This window comes from Orcinus orca, chromosome X (genome assembly GCF_937001465.1).
Source record: "Orcinus orca chromosome X, mOrcOrc1.1, whole genome shotgun sequence".
NCBI classification, from domain to species: Eukaryota; Metazoa; Chordata; class Mammalia; order Artiodactyla; family Delphinidae; genus Orcinus; species Orcinus orca.
In genome coordinates this window covers 19,492,983-19,512,043 of record NC_064580.1, presented here as the reverse complement: position 1 = coordinate 19,512,043, position 19,061 = coordinate 19,492,983, and the positions used below count along the sequence as shown (strand labels likewise).

General features: G+C 37.2%; 1 long non-coding RNA gene across 1 annotated transcript in view; it reads left to right on the top strand.

Moving 5' to 3' along the window:
- Positions 1-19,061, top strand: part of LOC117197863 (uncharacterized) — a 438,027-nt gene that overhangs the window by 315,178 nt on the left and 103,788 nt on the right. The gene's annotated exons all lie outside the window — the stretch shown is intronic.

Below are 19,061 nucleotides of genomic sequence, written 5' to 3'. Positions count from 1 at the left end.
ATTCCTCTGTTGATGGACATTTAGGTTGCTTCCATGTCCTGGCTATTGTAAATAATGCTTCTATGAACATTGGGGTGCCTGTGTTTTTTTGATTATGGTTTTCTCTGGGTACATGCCCAGTAGTGGGATTGTTGGGTTATATGGTAGTTCTATTTTTAGGTTTTTAAGGAACCTCCATATTGTTTTCCATAGTGGCTATGTCAATTTATATTCCATCCAACAGTGGAAGAGGGTTCCCTTTTCTCCACACCCTCTCCAGCATTTATTGTTTGTAGATTTTTTGATGATGGCCATTCTGACCAGTGTGAGGTGATATCTCACTGTAGTTTTGATTTGCATTTCTCTAATAATTAGTGATGTTGAGCATCCTTTCATGTGTTTGTTGGCAATCTGTATATCTTCTTTGGAGAAATGTCTATTTAGGTCTTCTGCCCATTTTTGGATTGGGTGGTTTGTTTTTTTGATATTGAGCTGCATGAGCTGCTTGTAAATTTTGGAGATTAATCCTTTGTCAGTTGCTTCATTTGCAAATATTTTCTCCCATTCTGAGGCTTGTCTTTCAGTCTTGTTTATGGTTTCCTTTGCTGTGCAAAAGATTTTAAGTTGCATTAGGTCCCATGTGTTTATTTTTGTTTTTATTTCCCTTTCCCTAGGAGGTGGGTCAAAAAGGATCTTGCTGTGATTTATGTCATAGAGTGTTCTGCCTATATTTTCCTCTAAGAGTTTTATAGTGTCTGGCCTTACATTTAGGTCTTTAATGCATTTTGAGTTTATTTTTGTGTATGGTGTTAGGGAGTGTTCTAATTTCATTCTTTTACACGTAGCTGTCCAGTTTTCCCAGCACCACTTATTGAAGAGGCTGTCTTTGCTCCTTTGTATATTCTTGCCTCCTTTATCATAGATTAGGTGACCATAGGTGCGTGGGTTTATCTCTGGACATTCTATCCTGTTCCATTGATCTATATTTGTGTTTTTGTGCCAGTACCATACACTCTTGATTACTGTAGCCCTGTAGTGTAGTCTAAAGTAAGGGAGCCTGATTCCTCAAGCCCCGTTTTTTTTTTTTTTTCCCTCAAGACTGCTTTTGCTATTTGAGGTGTTTCATGTTTCCATACAAACTGTATAATTTTTTGTTCTAGTTCTGTGAAGAATGCCAGTGGTAATTTGATAGGGATTGCATTGAATCTGTAGATTGCTTTGGATAGTAGAGTCATTTTCACAATGTTGATTCTTCCAATCCAAGAACATCGTATATCTCTCCATCTGTTTGTGTTGTCTTTGATTTCTTTCATCAGTATCTTATAGTTTTCTGCGTAAAGGTCTTTTGCCTCCTTAGGTAGGTTTATTCCTTGGTATTTTATTCTTTTTTGCAATGGTAAATGGGATTGTTGCCTTAACTTCTCTTTCTGATCTTTCTTTTTCAGTGTATAGGAATGCAAGAGATTTCTGTGTATTAAATTTGTATCCTGTGACTTTACTAAATTCATTGATTAGTTCTTGTAGTTTTCTGGTGGAATCTTTAGGAATTTCTATGTATAGTATCATGTCATCTGCAAACAGTGACAGTTTTAATTCTTCTTTGCCGGTTTGGATTCTATTTATTTCTTTTTCTTCTTTCATTTCTGTGGCTAAAACTTCCAAAACTATGTTGAATAATAGTGGCGAGAGTGGGCAACCTTGTCTTGTTCCTGATTTTAGAGGAAATGCTTTCAGTTTTTCACCATTGAGAATAATGTTTGCTCTGTGTTTGTCATATATGGCCTTTGTTATGTTAAGGTAGGTTCCCTCTATGCCCACTATTTGGAGATTTTTTGTCATAAATGGGTGTTGAATTTTGTCGAAAGTTTTTTCTGCATCTATTGAGATGATCATATGGTTTTTATTCTTCAGTTTGTTAATATGATGTACCACATTGATTGATTTGCATATATTGAAGAATCCTTGCATCCCTGAGATAAATCCCACTTGATCATGGTGTATGATCCTTTTAGTATGTTGTTGGATTCAGTTTGCTAGTATTTTGTTGAGGATTTTTGCATCTGTGTTCATCAGTGATATTGGCCTGTAATTTTCTTTTTTTGTGATATCTTTAGTTTTGGTATCAGAGTGATGGTGGCCTCATAGGATGAGTTAGGGAGTGTTCCTCCCTCTGCATTTTTTTGAAGAGTTTGAGAAGGATAGGTATTAGCTCTTCTCTAAATGTTTGATAGAATTCACCTGTGAAGCCATCTAGTCCTGGACTTTTGTTGGAAGACTTTAATCACAGTTCCAATTTCATTACTTGTGACTGGTCTGTTCATATTTTCTATTTCTTCCTGATTCAGTCTTGGCAGGTTGTACATTTCTAAGAATTTGAATTTGTCCATTTCTTCCAGACTGTTCATTTTATTGGCATATAGTTGCTTGTAGTAGTCTCTTATGATCCTTTGAATTTCTGCAGTTTCAGTTGTAACTTCTCCCTTTTCATTTCTAAATTTTATTGATTTGAGTCCTGTCCCTTTTTTTGTTGATGAGTCTGGCTAAAGGTATATCAGTTTTGTTTATCTTCTCAAATAACCAGCTTTTAGTTTCATTGATCTTTGCTATTGTTTCATTCATTTCTTTTTCATTTAGTTCTTCTCTAATCTTTCTGATTTCTTTCCTTCTACTAACTTTGGGTTTTGTTTGTTCTTCTTTCTCTAGTTGCTTTGGATATAAGTTTAGGTTGTTTATTTGAGATGTTTGTTGTTTCTTGAGGTAGGATTGTGTTGCTATAAACTTCCCTCTTTTGGTGCATCTAATAGGTTTGGGGTCGTCGTGTTTTCATTGTCATTTGTCTCTAGGTATTTTTTTATTTCCTCTTTGATTTCTTCAGTTATCTCTTGCTTACTTAGTAGCATATTGTTTAGCCTCCGCGTGTTTATGTTTTTTACAGGGTTTTTGCCCTGTAATTGATTTCTAATCTCATAGTGTTTTGTTCAGAAAAGATGTTTGATACAATTTCAATTTTCCTAAATTTACCAAGGCTTGATTTGTGACACAAGATGTGATCGATCCTGGAGAATGTTCCATGTGCACTTGAGAAGAAAGTGTATTCTGCTTTTGGAATGCCCTGTAAGTATAAATTAAGTCTATCTGGTCTAATGTGTCGTTTAAGGCTTGCATTTCCTTATTAATTTTCTGTCTGGATGATCTATCTGTTGGTGTAAGTGGCTTGTTAGAGTCCCCCACTATTATTGTGTTACTGTCAGTTTCCCCTTTTATGGCTGTTAGCATTTGCCTTATGTATTGAGGTGCTCCTATGTTGGGTGCATAAATATTTACAATTTCTGTATCTTCTTCTGGGATTGATCCCTTAATCATTATGTATTGTCCTTCCTTGTCTCTTGTGACAGTCTTTATTTTAAAGTCTATTTTGTCTGATATGAGTATTGCTACTCCAACTTTCTTTTCTTTTCCATTTGAATGGGATATTTTTTTCCATCTCCTCACTTTCAATCTGTATGTGTCCCTACATCAGAAGTGGGTCTCTTGGAGACAACATATATACGGGTCTTTTTTTTAGTATCCATTCAGCCAGTCTATGTCTTTTGGTTGGAGCATTTAATCCATTTACATTTAAGGTAATTATCGATATGTATGTTGCTATTACCATTTTCTTAATTGTTTTGGGTTTGTTTTTGTAGGTCTTTTCTTCTCTTGTGTTTCCTGCCCAGAGAAGTTCCTTTAGCATTTGTTGCAAAGCTGGTCTGGTGGTGCTGCATTCTCTTAGCTTTTGCTTGTCTGTAAAGCTTTTGTTTTGTCTGTCAAATCCGGATAAGAGCCTTGCTGGCTAGAGTAATCTTGGTTGTAGGTTTTTACCTTTCATCACTTTAAATATATCCTGCCACTCCCTTCCGGCCTGCAGAGTTTCTGCTGAAGGATCAGCTGATAACCTTGTGGGGATTCCCTTGTATGTTATTTATTGCTTTTCCCTTGCTGCTTTTAATATTTTTTCTTTGTATTTAATTTTTGATAGTTTGATTAATATGTGTCTTGGTGTGTTTCTCCTTGGATTTATCCTGTATGGGACTCTCTGTGCTTCCTGGACTTGATTGACTATTTCCTTTCCCATATTAGGGAAGTTTTCAACTATAATCTCTTCCAATATTTTCTCAGTCCCTTTATTTTTGTCTTCTTCTTCTGGGACCCCTATAATTCGAATGTTGGTGTGTTTAATGTTGTCCCAGAGGTCTCTGAGACTGTCCTCAATTCTTTTCATTTTTCTTTATTCTGCTCCGTGGCCGTTATTTCCACCATTCTATGTTCCAGCTCACTTAGCTGTTCTTCTGCCTCAGTTATTCTGCTATTGATTCCTTCTAGTATATTTTTCATTTCAGTTATTGTGTTGTTCATCACTATTTTTTGTTCTTTAGTTCTTCTAGGTCCTTGTTAAATGTTTCCTGTATTTTCTCCATTCTGTTTCCGAGATTTTGGGTCATCTTTACTCTCATTACTCTGAATTCTTCTTCAGGTAGATTGCCTATTGTCTCTTCATTTGTTTGGTTTTGTGGGTTATTACCTTGCTCCTTTGTCTGCAGCATATTTCTCTGTTTTCTCATTTTGTCTAACTCACTGTGTTTGAGGTCTCCTTTCCACAGGCTGCAGGGTTGTGTTTCATCTTGCTTCTGGTGTCTGCCCCGACTGGGTGAGGTTAGTCCAGGGGCTTATGTAAGCTTCCTGGTGGGAGGAACTGGTACCTGCCTTCTGGTGAGTGGAGCTGGATCTTTTCCCTCTGACGGGCAGGGCTACATCAGGTGGTGTGTTTTGGGGTGTCTGTGGGCTTAGTATGACTTTAAGCAGCCTGTCTGCTGATGGGTGGGTTTGTGTTCCTGTCTTGCTTGTTGTTTGGCATTTGGTGTTCAGGACCGGAGCCTTCAGGCAGCTGCATGGAGCCCGGTGTTGGAGTTGAGATGGAGACCTATGTAAGAGCTCTTACCAGTTAATATTCCCTGGGGCCAGGAATTCTCTGGCGTTCCAGCTTCCTGGACTCGGCACTCCCACCCCAGAGGCTCAGGCCCAAACCCTGGCTTTAGAACCAAGACCCCACAAGTCACACAGTTCAGCAAAAAAAGAGGAGAAGAAAGAAAAGAAAAAAGAAAGAAAAAATGGGCAGGATGAAAACAAACAAACAAAGAAAACCCAAGAGAAATAGCAGATACAAAAAGAAGCTAACAGCAAGAGCAACAATTAAAAACAAACAAGCAAACAGACAAACAAAACCCCAGACAAATGGTAAAAGCAAAACCAAACAGTCAAAAACAAAGAAACACACACACATACAAAATTAGAAACAAAAACAGAAAAAATAAAAAGCAAGAGAACAACCAGACAGGGAATCCCAAAATGAAATCAAACAATTAATAACAAAACTATCGGGCTTCCCTGGTGGCGCAGTGGTTGAGAGTCCGCCTGCCAATGTAGGGGATACAGGTTCATGCCCCAGTCCGGGAAGATCCCACATGCCACGGAGCGGCTAGGCCTGTGAGCCATGGCTGCTGAGCCTGCACGTCCAGAGCCTGTGCTCCGCAATGGGAGAGGCCACAACAGTGAGAGGCCCGCATACCGCAAAAAAAAAAAAAAACTATCAGAAACAGAAATATAAAACAAAACAAAGCAGAATGCAAACTGAAGGAAAAAGCGAAGAGAAGAAACACACAAAAATGATTAAAAAAGATAAAGAAGATAGGAAGAAATAGAACAAGGGGGAAAAAGGTAAATACAAAAAAAGAACAAAGGAAAGAGAATAAAACAAGGAGAAAAACACAGAAAAACAAAAAAGTAATGTAGAGGTAGAACTATATAAAAATATTTTAAAATTCAAAAATGCAATAAAAATAAAAACAGAACAAAACATAAAAACTAGTAATAATTATATTTTCCTTGGGTCTCAGCTGTCAGTGTCCTTGCCCCCCACTGTGAGTCACAGCCAAACTCTGCCTCCCCAGGAGGCCCTCCAAAACCTGTAGGTAGGTCTCTGGTCCCTCTGTGTGCACTGTGGGGCAACTCAGATTCTGACCTGGCTCAACTCCCACATCTACTAGTCCCCAAAGTCCACACTTGCTAGAGCTAGACCAGTTTCAGTTGTGGGAACACTCATCCATTCAGATATTCCATAGATGCAGGGTTTACCAAGCTGATCGTGGGGATTTAATCTGTGGTTTGTGCAGCTGCACAGAAAGATTTTCGTTCCTCTTCCTTAGTAGCCCAGCCCCTGGGGCTCAGCTGTGGTCTTAGCCCCACCTCTGTGTGTGGGCCACCTACAGGAGTCTGTTCCCGAGGCTGCCCTGGAGCACTCAGGTCTTCCCCAGTGAGGACAGGGTATGGAGGTGGCATGGTTGGCTGGGTTGTGGGGACCCCAGTGGAGACAGGTGCACGGGGAAGTCAGTGGCCATGAGTGCGAGAGATTTGGCCCTAGTGGGAGCCTTTCCTAGCACCTGGTGGCTGGCAAGAAGGCCAGCCCTAGTGGGGGCTTTTCCTAGTGCCTGGTGGCAAGCATGAAAAGGTCAGCCCTGGTGGGGTCATTTCCTAGTGCCTGGCAGGGCAGGGGGCCGGTGCATGGGGGGAGAGAGGCTGCAATAGTGGCTCCACCCCCTGCACATCACTGAACAGTGGTGCCTTGCTTCTATGGCAGTGTGGGTTCCCTCCACATGCATTCCCATTTGCGGATTTCCTCCCTCCCATCCCCCCAGGCTGTCTCCTCAGAGCCAACAGCAGTCCTCTCCCTGGGTTTTCTCTCCAATCCCCATGTTCCAGCTCTCAGCCCATGTGCACTGGCATACACACGTCCCAGTCTGGGGTGCGCAGGGCTGTGGCACAGACCATCTGTGTAGGTCTCACTCTGTCCTGTCTGCCCCCAGACCAGCCGTTTCACCCTCCTCTGACAGCCTCAAATGCTCCCTTTCTGTCCCAACTGATTTCCCTGTTGGTGAGGGGTCTTCCCCAGATGTGGGAACCTCTCCTTTGCTTCAGCTCCCACTCAGGTGCACAGATCCCATCCCGCTTGCTCTCCTCTTTTTCCCTTCTTTCTTTCATCCTGTCTGGTTATGTGGGGATCTTTCTTGTCCTTTCAGTGTCCAAGGTCTTCTTCTGGTGTTCAGCTAGTGTTCTTTGAGAATTATTCCATCTGTAGATGTATTCTTGATGCATTTGTGGAGAGAGATGAACTCCACATCTTCCTACTCCACTGCCATCTTGGCTTCTCTCTCCCAGAACAGTCTTGACAAAGAAAAACAGAGCTGGAAGAATCAGGCTCCCTGACTTCGGACTATGCTACAAAGCTACAGTAGTCAAAACAGTATGGTACTGGCATAAAAACAGATATATAGATCAATGGAACAGGATAGAAAGCCCAGAGATAAACCCATGCACCTATGATCACCTACTCTATGACAAAGGAGGGGAGAATATACAGTGGAGCAAAGACAGCCTCTTCAATAAGTGGTGCTGGGAAAACTGGACAGCTACATGTAAAAGAATGAAATTAGAACACTCCCTAACACCATACACAAAAATAAACTCAAAATGAATTAAATGTAAGGCCAGACACTATAAAAAAAACATAGGCAGAACACTCTTTGACATAAATCACAGCAAGATCTTTTTTGATGCACCTCCTAGAGTAATGAAAATAAAAACAAAAATAAACAAATGGGACCTAATGAAACTTAAAAGCTTTTGCACAGCAAAGGAAACCATAAAGAAAACAAAAAGACAGCCCTCAGAATGGGAGAAAATATTTGCAAACAAAGCAACCAACAAGGGATTAATCTCTAAAATAAATACTTTTATTTATTTATTTATTTTTAGTTTTGAATTTTATTTATTTATTTTTTCACACACACACACACATACACACACACACACTGTATTTTATTTTTACAGCACGTCCTTCTACTCTGCCATCTTGGTTCCTCCTCTAGTTTTGAATTTCAGTACTCACTTTTACATCCAGGAGTTTCTTTGGTTTTTTTACTCTTTGGAATTTTCTACACAGACAATCATGTAATCTGTAAACAGTTTTATTTCCTCTTCCTTCTAAATACATATAACAGTTACTTGATTTTCTTGTCTTTTTGCACTGATTAGGCCTTCCAATGTGATGTTAAATAGCAGAAATAAGATAGGACATCCTTGCTTTGTTCCCAATCTTAGGGGAAGAATGTCCAGTTTATCACCATTAAGTATGATATTAGCTATAGGTATTTTGTAGTTGTTCTTTATCAAGTTTAGGAAGTTCCCTTATATTTCAAGTTTGCTGAGAATTTTTATCGTGAATGGGTATTGAATTTTATCCAATTTTTTAATCTATCAATTTATATAATAATATGATTTTTCTTATTTAGTTTCTTAATGCGGTGTATTATTGAATTGATTGATTTTTTAGTATATAAATACATTTACACAACTACAGTAAATCTCCATTGGTCATGGTGTTAAAATACTTTTATACGTTGTGCAGTATTATTTTGAGGAATTTTGTATCTACTTTCATGAGAGATAATAGTCTGTAGTTTTCCTTTCTTATAATGGGTTTATCTGGTTTTGTTATTAGAGTAATGCTGGCCTCATAGAATGAGTTCAGAAACATTTCCTCTGCCTCTATTTTTTGGAAGAGATTATGGAAAATTGGTATCATTTCATCCTTAAATATTTGGTAGAATTCACAAGTGAAACCATCTGGGCCTGGTGTTTTTTTTTTTTTGGAAGGATATTAATTATGGATTCAATTTCTTTGAAATACATATGCCTATGTGGATAATCAATTTCTCCATGTAAATTTTGGTCGTTTGTGTATTTCAAGGGATTTGTTTATTTCATCTAAGTTATGAAATTGGGGGTGGGAGCACTGAATTGTTTACAGTATTCCTTTATTATCTAATATTGACAATTTATTGCCTTCTCATTTTTTTCTTGGTTAGCCTGGAGAGATTTATCAATATTTATCAATATTTTTCATCTCTTCAAAGAACCAACTTTTGGTTCATTCATCTTGTCTATTGTTTTCCTGTCTTTTTTTCTTTTTTTTCGGTATGCGGGCCTCTCACTGTTGTGGCCTCTCCCATTACGGAGCACAGGCTCTGGACGCGCAGGCTCAGCGGCCATGGCTCACGGGCCCAGCTGCTCTGCAGCATGTGGAATCTTCCCAGACCGGGGCACAGACCCGTGTCCCCTGCATCGGCAGGCGGACTCTCAACCACTGCGCCCCCAGGGAAGCCCTGTTTTCCTGTCTTTAATTTCACTGATTTCTACTCTAATCTATATTATTTCTTTTCTTCTTGCTTTAGGGTTAATTTTTTTCTTTCTCAATTTCCTAAAGTAGATGCTTACTTAGGTTATTGATTTTAACACTTTCTTCTTTTTAATATGTGTTTTTAGTGCTATAAATTTCCCTCTAACTATTGCTTTTGCTGTATCCCACAAATTTTGGTAAGTTGTATTTTCATTTAGTTCAAAAGAGTTTTTCTTTTCTCTTGAGTCTTCTTTGACCTTTGTGGTGTTGAGAAGTATGTTGTTTAATTTCCTAATATTGGGGGATTTTCCAGCTATCTTTTTGTTATTGTTTTCTAATTCAGTTCCATTGTAGTCTGAGTAATATAACTCAGAGTATGATATCAATTCTTTTAAATTTGTTAATATGTGTTTTATGGCCCCAAACCTGTTCTGTTTTGTTGAGTTCCATGTGAGCTTGAGAAGAATGTGTTTTCTGTTGTTGTTGGAAGTATTTCATAAATGTCAGTTAGATCAAGTTGATCAACCTTTCCTTACCTATATTCTGACTGCTTGAGCTATCAATTACTGTTGTAGGCAGATGTCTAGTCTCCAAATACAGTATTGGATTTCTGTTTCTTCTTTCAGTTCTGCCAGTTTTTGCCTCATATATTTGACCCTCTCTTGTTAGGTGAACAGACATTATTCTCTTCTTAGAGAACTTATTCCCTTATCATTAGGTAGTGTCCTTCTTTATCCTTGATAATTTTCTTACTCTGAAGTCTGCTTTATCTAAAAATAATGTAGCTACTCCATCTTTTCCTGTTAGTGTTCTTATAGTACATCTTTCTCCATCCCTTTACTTTTAACTTATCTGAATCTTTATTTTTAAAGTGGGTTTCTTATAGATAGCATAGTGGTGAGTCTTTTTTTGTAGTCCACTCTGAAAATCTCTGTCTTTTAATTGTTGTATTTATACCATTCACATTTTTTTAACATCTTTATTGGAGTATAATTGTTTTACAATGGTGTGATAGTTTCTGCTTTATAACAAAGAGAATCAGTTATACATATATGTATGTTCCCATATCTCTTCCCTCTTGTGTCTCCCTCCCTCCCACCCTCCCTATCCCACCCCTCTAGGTGGTCACAAAGCACCGAGCTGATCTCCCTGTGCTATGCGGCTGCTTCCCACTAGCTATCTATTTTATGTTTGGTAGTGTATATATGCCCATGCCACTCTCTCACTTTACCATTCACATTTAAAGTGATTATTGATGTAGCTGGTTAAAATCTATCATGTAATTGCTTTTTATTGATTTACTTATTTTGTTTCTTTTTTTTCTCCTCTTTTTTCCTGCCTTCTCTGGTTTAAATTGGTTATTTCATATGATTCCATTTTATCTCCAGTCTTAACATATCAATTATGCTTACTTCTATAAATTTTAGCAGTTTTTTCTAGCATTTGCAATACATATTTTTAACTAGTATAAATCCACCTTCAAATAACACTATAAGGCTTCAGTTGTAGTGTAGGTGCACTATAACTGAGTATTCCCAATTCCTCCCTCACATCATCCCTTATGATATTGCTGTCATTCAGTTCACCTATCCATTGTTACTAGTAGTACTTTATACAAAGAGTCATATTTTAGTTCAATAAAGAATTAAAAATTAAACTATTTTATTTTCCTTCACTTATTGCTTCTTTAACACTCTTCCTTTCCTTATTTTGATTCAAGTTTCTAATCTATATCATCTCACTTCTCCCTGAAGAACTTTTTAAAATATTTCTTGCAAGGTAGGTCTGCTGGAAATGAATTCTCTCAGTTATTGTCTGTATGAGAAAGTAGTTCTCTTTCACTTTTGAAGGATAACTTTGCTGGATATAGAATTCTGAGCTGGCGTTTTATTCTTTCAGCACTTGAAATATTTCATTCTTGCTTGCATGGTTTCTGACAAGATGTATACTGTAATTCTTATCCTTGTTCCTCTATAGATAAAATGTTTTTCCCCCTCTGGTTTCTTTCAGATTTTCTTTGTCTTTGGTTTCTGCAGTTTAAATATAATATAAATAGGTATGGCATTTTTGGTATTCATCTGCTTGATGTTCTCTGAGCTTCCTGGATCTGTGGTTTGGTTTCTGTCATTAATTTTTGATAATTCTTGGTATTCTTACTTCAAATATTTCTTCTGCTCTGTTCTCTCTTCTCCTTTTGGTTTTCTTATTACAAGTATGTTACACTTTTTGAAGTTGTCCCACAGTTCTTGAATATTTTGTTTCCATTAGGGAGGTTTCTATGGACCTATTTTGAAGCTCACTGATTCTCTCCTCAGCTTTGTCAAAGACATTCATTTCCATTTCAGTGCTTTTTAAATTTTTCTAGTATTTTTTTAATTCATTCTAAGAATTTCCATGTGTCTGCTTACATTACCCATATTCCTGCATGTTATCTACTTTTTTCATTAGAACCTTTAAGATATTAATCATAATTATTTTAAATTCCTTGTCTGATAATTCCAACATTTCTGTCATTTCTGAATGTGGTTGTGATATTTGTGTAGTCTCTTCAGAACTTTTTTTTTGCCTTTTAGAATGCCTTTTTAATTTTTGTTGAAAGCTGGATATGATTTATCAAGTAATAGAAGCTGAGGGAAACAGGCCTTTAGTGTGATGTTTTATGTTAATCTGGTTAGGAGTTGGGCTGTGTTTAATGTTTGCTGCAGCACTAGAGGCCAGAGGATTCAAATTCCTCTTGTGTCCTTGTCTTTTTCTCACCTATAGACTTTAACCTTCCCTAAATACTCCTTCTCAGAGAGAGTCTGTCTTGTAGCTCATTCGGCTTGATTCACTGCTGGTTTATTGGATTCCTGTTTGATGTAGTGATAAGGGGTAGGGGAGGGCAAGCATGCTATTACCTTATGATTAAATCTCAGTCTTTTATTGGACCTGTGTCCCTAGGTTGTGACCTTCATGAGTGTTCCTTAGTTTTCCCTCCTTGGGTGAGACAGGAAGGCTAAAGGTAGCTGGAATGAGAGAATGTCTGTCCCCCTTGTGGGACAAGACCTTTGTTATAGAGAACACTCTGGGCATATTTCAAAATGGTTACACTTCTCCTCCCCTTGCCAGAGCCTTGAGGGCATTTTTCTCAGCATTTCACACTGGTGATGTTTTTGGAGGTAATTTCTATGAAAGTGTGGGTGTGCCCAGAGACTCCAGAATTTTCCTGTGCTCATGCTAGCCCATACTTAAGCTCTGGTAATTAATGAAGATTACTATTTGAGTGTTCCTACTAGTAATGACCCAGTGGCTTCTGATCCAGGTAAACAGATCTTGACAGTAACTCTGCATGCACCTGTCCCCCCAGATTTGGGAATGGCAGTTTGCTGTGTGGCCTTAGTTCTCTGATGAGTCCTTAAAAAGTAATCAACTTTCAGTTTGCTCAGCTGAAAGGACAGGAGTTATAAGGACAGGAATGACAACTTCCAAGATCTTTATATTTTGGGCCTAGAACTGGAATTCTCTACAAAGTTTTTCTCTAAGGGGCCATATATTAAATGTTTTCAGCTTTGCAGTCAATATGGTCTCTTTTGTAACTAATCACCTCTGTTGTTGCAGCATCAAAGCAACCAGAGACAAAATGTAAATGAATGAGTTTGGTGGTGTCAGTGGTATTCCACTAAAATTTTATTTACAAAAAAACAAGTAATTGGATGGATTTGTCCTGCAGGCCATAGTTTGCTCACCCCTGTTTTAAAGAATAGATGGAAAATCCTCAGTGCTGGAAATCAGTTGACAATATAATTTGTTGAATTCAATAAGTGAATGAATCTGTCTGCATGTTAAAATGTCTTCAAGAGATTTGATGATGCCAATCATATGCTTCTCTGTTAAAACTGTCAATTAGGAGAGTTTTAATAACCTATGCACTTCTGCTGTTACAACCTTAATCATTGGAGTTACTATGTATACCCAAGTTCAGATGAAAAGCGGAAAAAGTCACTTAGTTTGCTCTTGAAATTACTTTTTTTCTCTACTTGGCCAAAGAATAATATTTGAGTCTAAATAATACATGGCAAACAATGTGATACTTCCACTTAATTGCCATTTAAAAATGATAATTTTCCAATGCCTGCAGTAAGAAATGTAATAAAACCTAAAGCACCTAGGATTAAAGAAACTGTATTCCTCAAGAAATTCGCATGTTTAAAAAATAAGAGGCCTTCACAGTGTTAGAGTTAAAAGCTTCACAGGATAAGAGAAAAGCAGTACTGTCTAGCCTCATGAATTTAAACTATTTGAAGAGGAAGAGTTATGTGAATGAAAAGCATAAATTGTAGCAGACCAGAGTAATATAACAGGTTTAAAGAATGGGATAACAAATTTAGCATTTTTGTTACCTAAGTTAAAACAGTCTAATGTCTATAGTAAAAATATAATATTTGGGGGAAATCATTCATAGAATAAATTTTCTAAAAAACCATAAGATGAAGATGCTTCCCTGTGAAATATGTAAAACGTTATTCCCAAACATTTCCCTCTCTGTATCTACAAATTTCCTCTCAAATTGCAAATCGGGAAAAGACAGAACCTCAGGTGAGTAGTATTTAACTAAAATATTTTATGTATGTGATGAATTTGCTCTCTGCAAACTTCTTAGACCTGGATTCCACTTTGATTTATCGTTCTCTGGCTTCTGGGAGCTAATCTATCTTTCCTGAAATTGCCTAAATCCTCTCTTACTTATTCATTACCTCAACAATTAGTTCAAGTTGCTAACATACATAAAGGCAGGTGACAGCCTAAGTCAGCAAATGAATATCCGCTGTCTGTCTCATTGAAGCTAGGTGGTTCACGTCAACGACTACTCTCACTTTTTGTCCAAGTTGGTATAAAAGAGAGAGGCATAAAGGATGGCAGTAACTGAGTATCAAAATTCAACTTCTGGAAAACCCAATTTAGGTATTTTGGCCAAGATCAATGGCTTGTCATTTAAATTAAAAAAATTTTAGTCTTGCATATTCTTGTTAAGAATAATGTTTATTTAAATTGTATTTTTATTATTTAAATGGGTTGTAATTTTCCACTACATTTTGAATTATTTATTGCTGGTATGTAGGTAAGCCTTTGAATGTTTATTCAGAATTACCTTATCAGTATTAAAATTTTTATGTTAATTATATTTGGTTTTCTCAATAGACAATCATTATGGCATCAGCAGAGCAGGGACTGGATGTCAGAAGTGACAGGAGATGAAGTAAGAGAGGATGTTAGGTCCATAGCAGTCATGTTTTGATAAGCGACTCCATCCCCCTGGCCACAGTTGACTGAACCATGTATAGATACTTGATACACACTGAGTTAGTTATTCTCTTTCCTTGGAATTTAGAATTGGAACTTAAAAAAAAACCAAAATATTCTCTGCAAGTGCATACAACTATAATATGTAAAGTAAAAGGCTTTATGGCAGTCGTATAAAAAGAATATTGTGCATAGTAGAAAATTTATACAGATCCTCAGAGAGAAGAAAGGACAAGTAGAGAGTCCTAGCTGCTTTCCAGATATTTCCTTAAACTGGCTGCATTCCTGCCCTTGAGTTTCACAAGACCCCTCTGTATCCTTGTAACACACCCCTCTCTTTTGGTAAAGCTAGTTTGTCTTGCTTTCTGTTACTTGTGACCAAACAACCTAAGATAATGTGTCTTACCATTATCACCACATCTTTACCAAATTCTACTGTAATTATTTACCTCCCCATCGAGATTCTTGAAGTAAGTGGCTAAAACTTATTTTTTCCATATCCGCAGCACTGAGTCAGTACTCAATAACGATCTGCAAGGTGATGAAAGAGAAAAGCTTGTCTGGGTAGGAGACACGGCATGCTGAAGCCTGCTATAACAGTTATTACTTCTCAAATGGAAATGTTTCTTCATGAACTATTGTTTTAAACCCTTAGAAGAGCTTTTCACAAATTGCATTCAGTGGCTCCCCACTGGCTCAAGATGGGAATAAATGTTCAGTGTAAAATGATTCCACGGTAGTTATGTATGGAAAATACCGTGTTACACAGAGTTAGCAACTTTCTTTACCACAGTAATTCTCAGAGCCTTTAACATGATGCAGGTATACGGCAGTCTTTAAGGTGATAAAACAATCAGCGTTTCCCATACTCTTTGACCATGAGGTCCTTTTACCACAAAACTTCACAGATCTCAACTTAACAAAAACAACAACAACAGAAACCCTGATTTAAAAACAGTCGAAGGACTAGAATAGACATTTCTCCAAAGAAGATATAAAAACACAACAAGCATATAAAAAGATGCTCAACATCACTAATCATTAGTTAAATGCAAATCAAAACCACAATGAAATACCACCTCACACCCATTAGGATGGCTACTATTAAAAAAAACAGTAAGTAACAAATATTGATGAGGATGTAGAGAAATTGGAACCTTTACGCACCACTGGTAGGAATGTAAAATGGTACAGCCATTATGGAAAACAGATGTGCAGTTTCTCAAAAGATTAAAAATAGAATTACCATATGATCCAGCAATTCCACTTCTGAGTATATATCCAAAATAATTGAAAGCAGAGTCTCAGAGAGATATTTGTATAACCCTGTTCATAGCAGTATTATTCACAATAGCCAAAAAGTAGAAGCAACCCAACTGTCCATCTGTGGATGAATGGATTTTAAAAAATGTGTTATAAACATACAATGGATTATTATTCAGCCTTAAAAAGGAAGGAAATTCTGACATATGTTACAACGTGAATGAACCTTGATGACATTATGCTAAGTGAAATAACTGGCCAGTCACAAAAAAACAAATACTGTATGATTCCACCTACATGAAGTATCTGGAGTAGTCAAATTCATAGATACAAAAAGTAGAATGGTGGTTGTCAGAGCCTGAGAGGAGGGAGGAATGGGCAGTTGTAGTTTAATGGATATAGAGTTTCAGTTTTCCAAGATGAGGAGTTCTGGAGATTGGTTGCACAACAATGTGAATTTACCTGATACTACTGAACTGTACGCTTAAAATGGCTAAGATAGTAATTTTATGTTATGTGTATTTTACCACAATTAAATTTTTTTAACTTCACAGAACAGTATTCTCAGAAAAAAATATTTTTAGAAAAAATGCCAAGACAGTTTCATGGTGTGTTGCTCCCAAAGCACATATATGGGAGCAAAGCCATTCTTACAGTAAGAAATGGTGATGGTTAACTTTCCTTTGCTGTGAAATTTCCAACATAGAGTCTTAAGATAATCAATGTAATGGAGCACCCACTTGTTTCCTCTTACTTGAGAGTGGGTGAAAATCACAGTTACATTTTGTTTCCTGATAGGTAACTCTTAACATTATATTATTATGTTGGCCTCTTCTCTCCATCTTTAAATATAGGGTGTCAGGGAATGATGACATAGAGAGAAGGTTCAGGGCTGATCGAGAGCAACCATTTCCTCTACCTACTCTCCTAATTTAGTAGCCACAACACATAGCCCCAAGGGGGCTCTGAGGGCAAGTGTAGACTTCTAAGGATCTAGCAATACTGGGTAAAGTTCTAGCTACCAAGGTTTGGGGGAATTTATCTAATCTGAGCAAAATCTTCTGAACCTCCAAAGTTTCTCTTTCACTTTTGACCACATATTCTAAGAGACATGAAAAACTCAGTTAAAATCCTACTGCTGCCACTTGCAAGCTTCTATCCCATCACATAATCTCTCAGTGGCAGCTGTCATCTTCTCTGAAACCTGGGGCCAGTAGCAGAACAACCTGCTTGCATCTGTCCTGAAGAGTAATGAATAGAAATGAGTTATAAATATAAAATGATGTATAAATCTTTTAGCACAAGAAACTTGGGATGTTTTAAGTACACAAAGCACAGACTAATAAGACTAATCAATCCTGTCTCCAATGTATAGACATTTAGAAACTGGGATCCCATCCATCCCTGGCTCTTAGAGTCTCCATTAAAAAAAATATCTATGATTTCCATCAATGTAGATAAATGTGCCCTTTTGCTTTTCTTTCTGGAGCTAATTTAATGAATTTTCCTGTAAATGCTAAGTCCATGTGAGATGGGGTTACATTTTGTCTGCAATTTAGCTAGACTCATTATGGACAGTTTTCTTAATGCAGAGAGTATTTGGTTCCACAGAGATGCTGCTCTGCTAGCATCTGGCTACACTGAAGGCCTCAGATTGAGTGAATATTAATGATAACATTGTTTGCATATTATAAACTGAAAGAAGAACAATTCAAATTAAAAAGGATCAAGACTGACAGTTTAAAACCTTAATGGGGTACTATTTTCAACTGTGTTGTTTTACTACTGAAAAACTGGGTCTTCATTAAGGGCCCAATATTTAAAATTACATTTCTCTGTGAGTTCTGAAAATATGATAAAAAGATGACTGGTAGTCTTTCTGTTGTTCAAGTAGTGAGCAACTCTCAACTGTGCCAAATTGCAATTATAACTTTTTCAAAACAATCTGTAGGCTTATACCTACCCAAATTTTACTTATAAGTAAGAAATCCATGTTAAAGGGCTATGTGTGCTTATGTGCAACTAACTTAAGAGTTGTTGCATAGACCCTTCTTGTATAGAGGTAATAAAAAACAAAAACATTTAACTAGTTGTCCTGAAACCAAAAGTACCTTCCTAGTCTATTAGAAGAAATATATATTGGCCCAGTCAGCTTAATCATTACCACACTGATAGAGTATACTGGAAATCTGTCTTCAACGTCCAACACTCTACTTTTTGAGGAAATAAGGGAAAGGAGATGCATGTCCCTGCAGGTCTAGTCCTGTAGTAAAGTTGCTGATATCCCATTCCAAATACATCTTCCTCTCAACTTCACATTTGTATTCTGGTCTGGAATCCTAGAGAAAATGTTTCAGCTGTTGAGGAAAATGAGATAGCAATAGATACACTTTTTCTTCTTTTTCCTTTATGAGCCTGAGAAACATGTTCATATAGCCTTCTTAGGTGTAAAAGAAATAATGAAGTAGATTAGCCACTTCTTTTTTTTATATACTGTAAATCAGAATTGAGCGAAAAATAAAAATAACTCTTTCCAGAAGAAAGCAGTAAAATATTCCTCACTTCTATTTTCCCTTCTTCCACCTTTTCAGAGCCTCCCTCTCCACTCTGACTAGCTTATTCACCAGGAGATAGGTGCAAAGGTAAATAGTATAAACAGAACACTGGCTGTAATTGAGGAAAGGACCTCAGAGAAGCCATCATTTTACAGCTAAGCAAACTTTTTCTGTTACCAAGTGACTTCTTCAAGGCCAGGTTGAGCCACCTCAGTGGAGTCAAATCCATGTGTGCGTGTACTTAGAAGCTGAGCCAAATCAAAGCCACAACAAAAACTTAAAAATAAAAACATTGTGAAATCCGTAGTTGGACCACCAGAAAGACAGATGGACACTCTGTTGAACATTATCAGAGGCCATTTGGGATGAAATATATCTCATATTCTTTCCCCATTTCAGCATCACCACCCAGATAAATGAAGCCTACCTAATCCCCAATAAATCATCAGTGACTTTTATTCTTTAAAATGACAGGTTGTCTTATTATCATTTCAAACCAAAGAGCCTACTAAAAATACGAGGTACTTTCCTAGGGAATAATAGCAGGTAAACTCTGACCTCTAGAACTGAGAGAAGCGTTTCAGTGATGGCTATAAAAAACTATTTTCAATTACTTAGTGAGAAAAAAACCCTCCATTTGTATTTGTGAATCATCACTGCCATTTCTGGTTAAGATGTTCTTCTCTTTAGTGATCCTTGACCGGAAAGGGTCA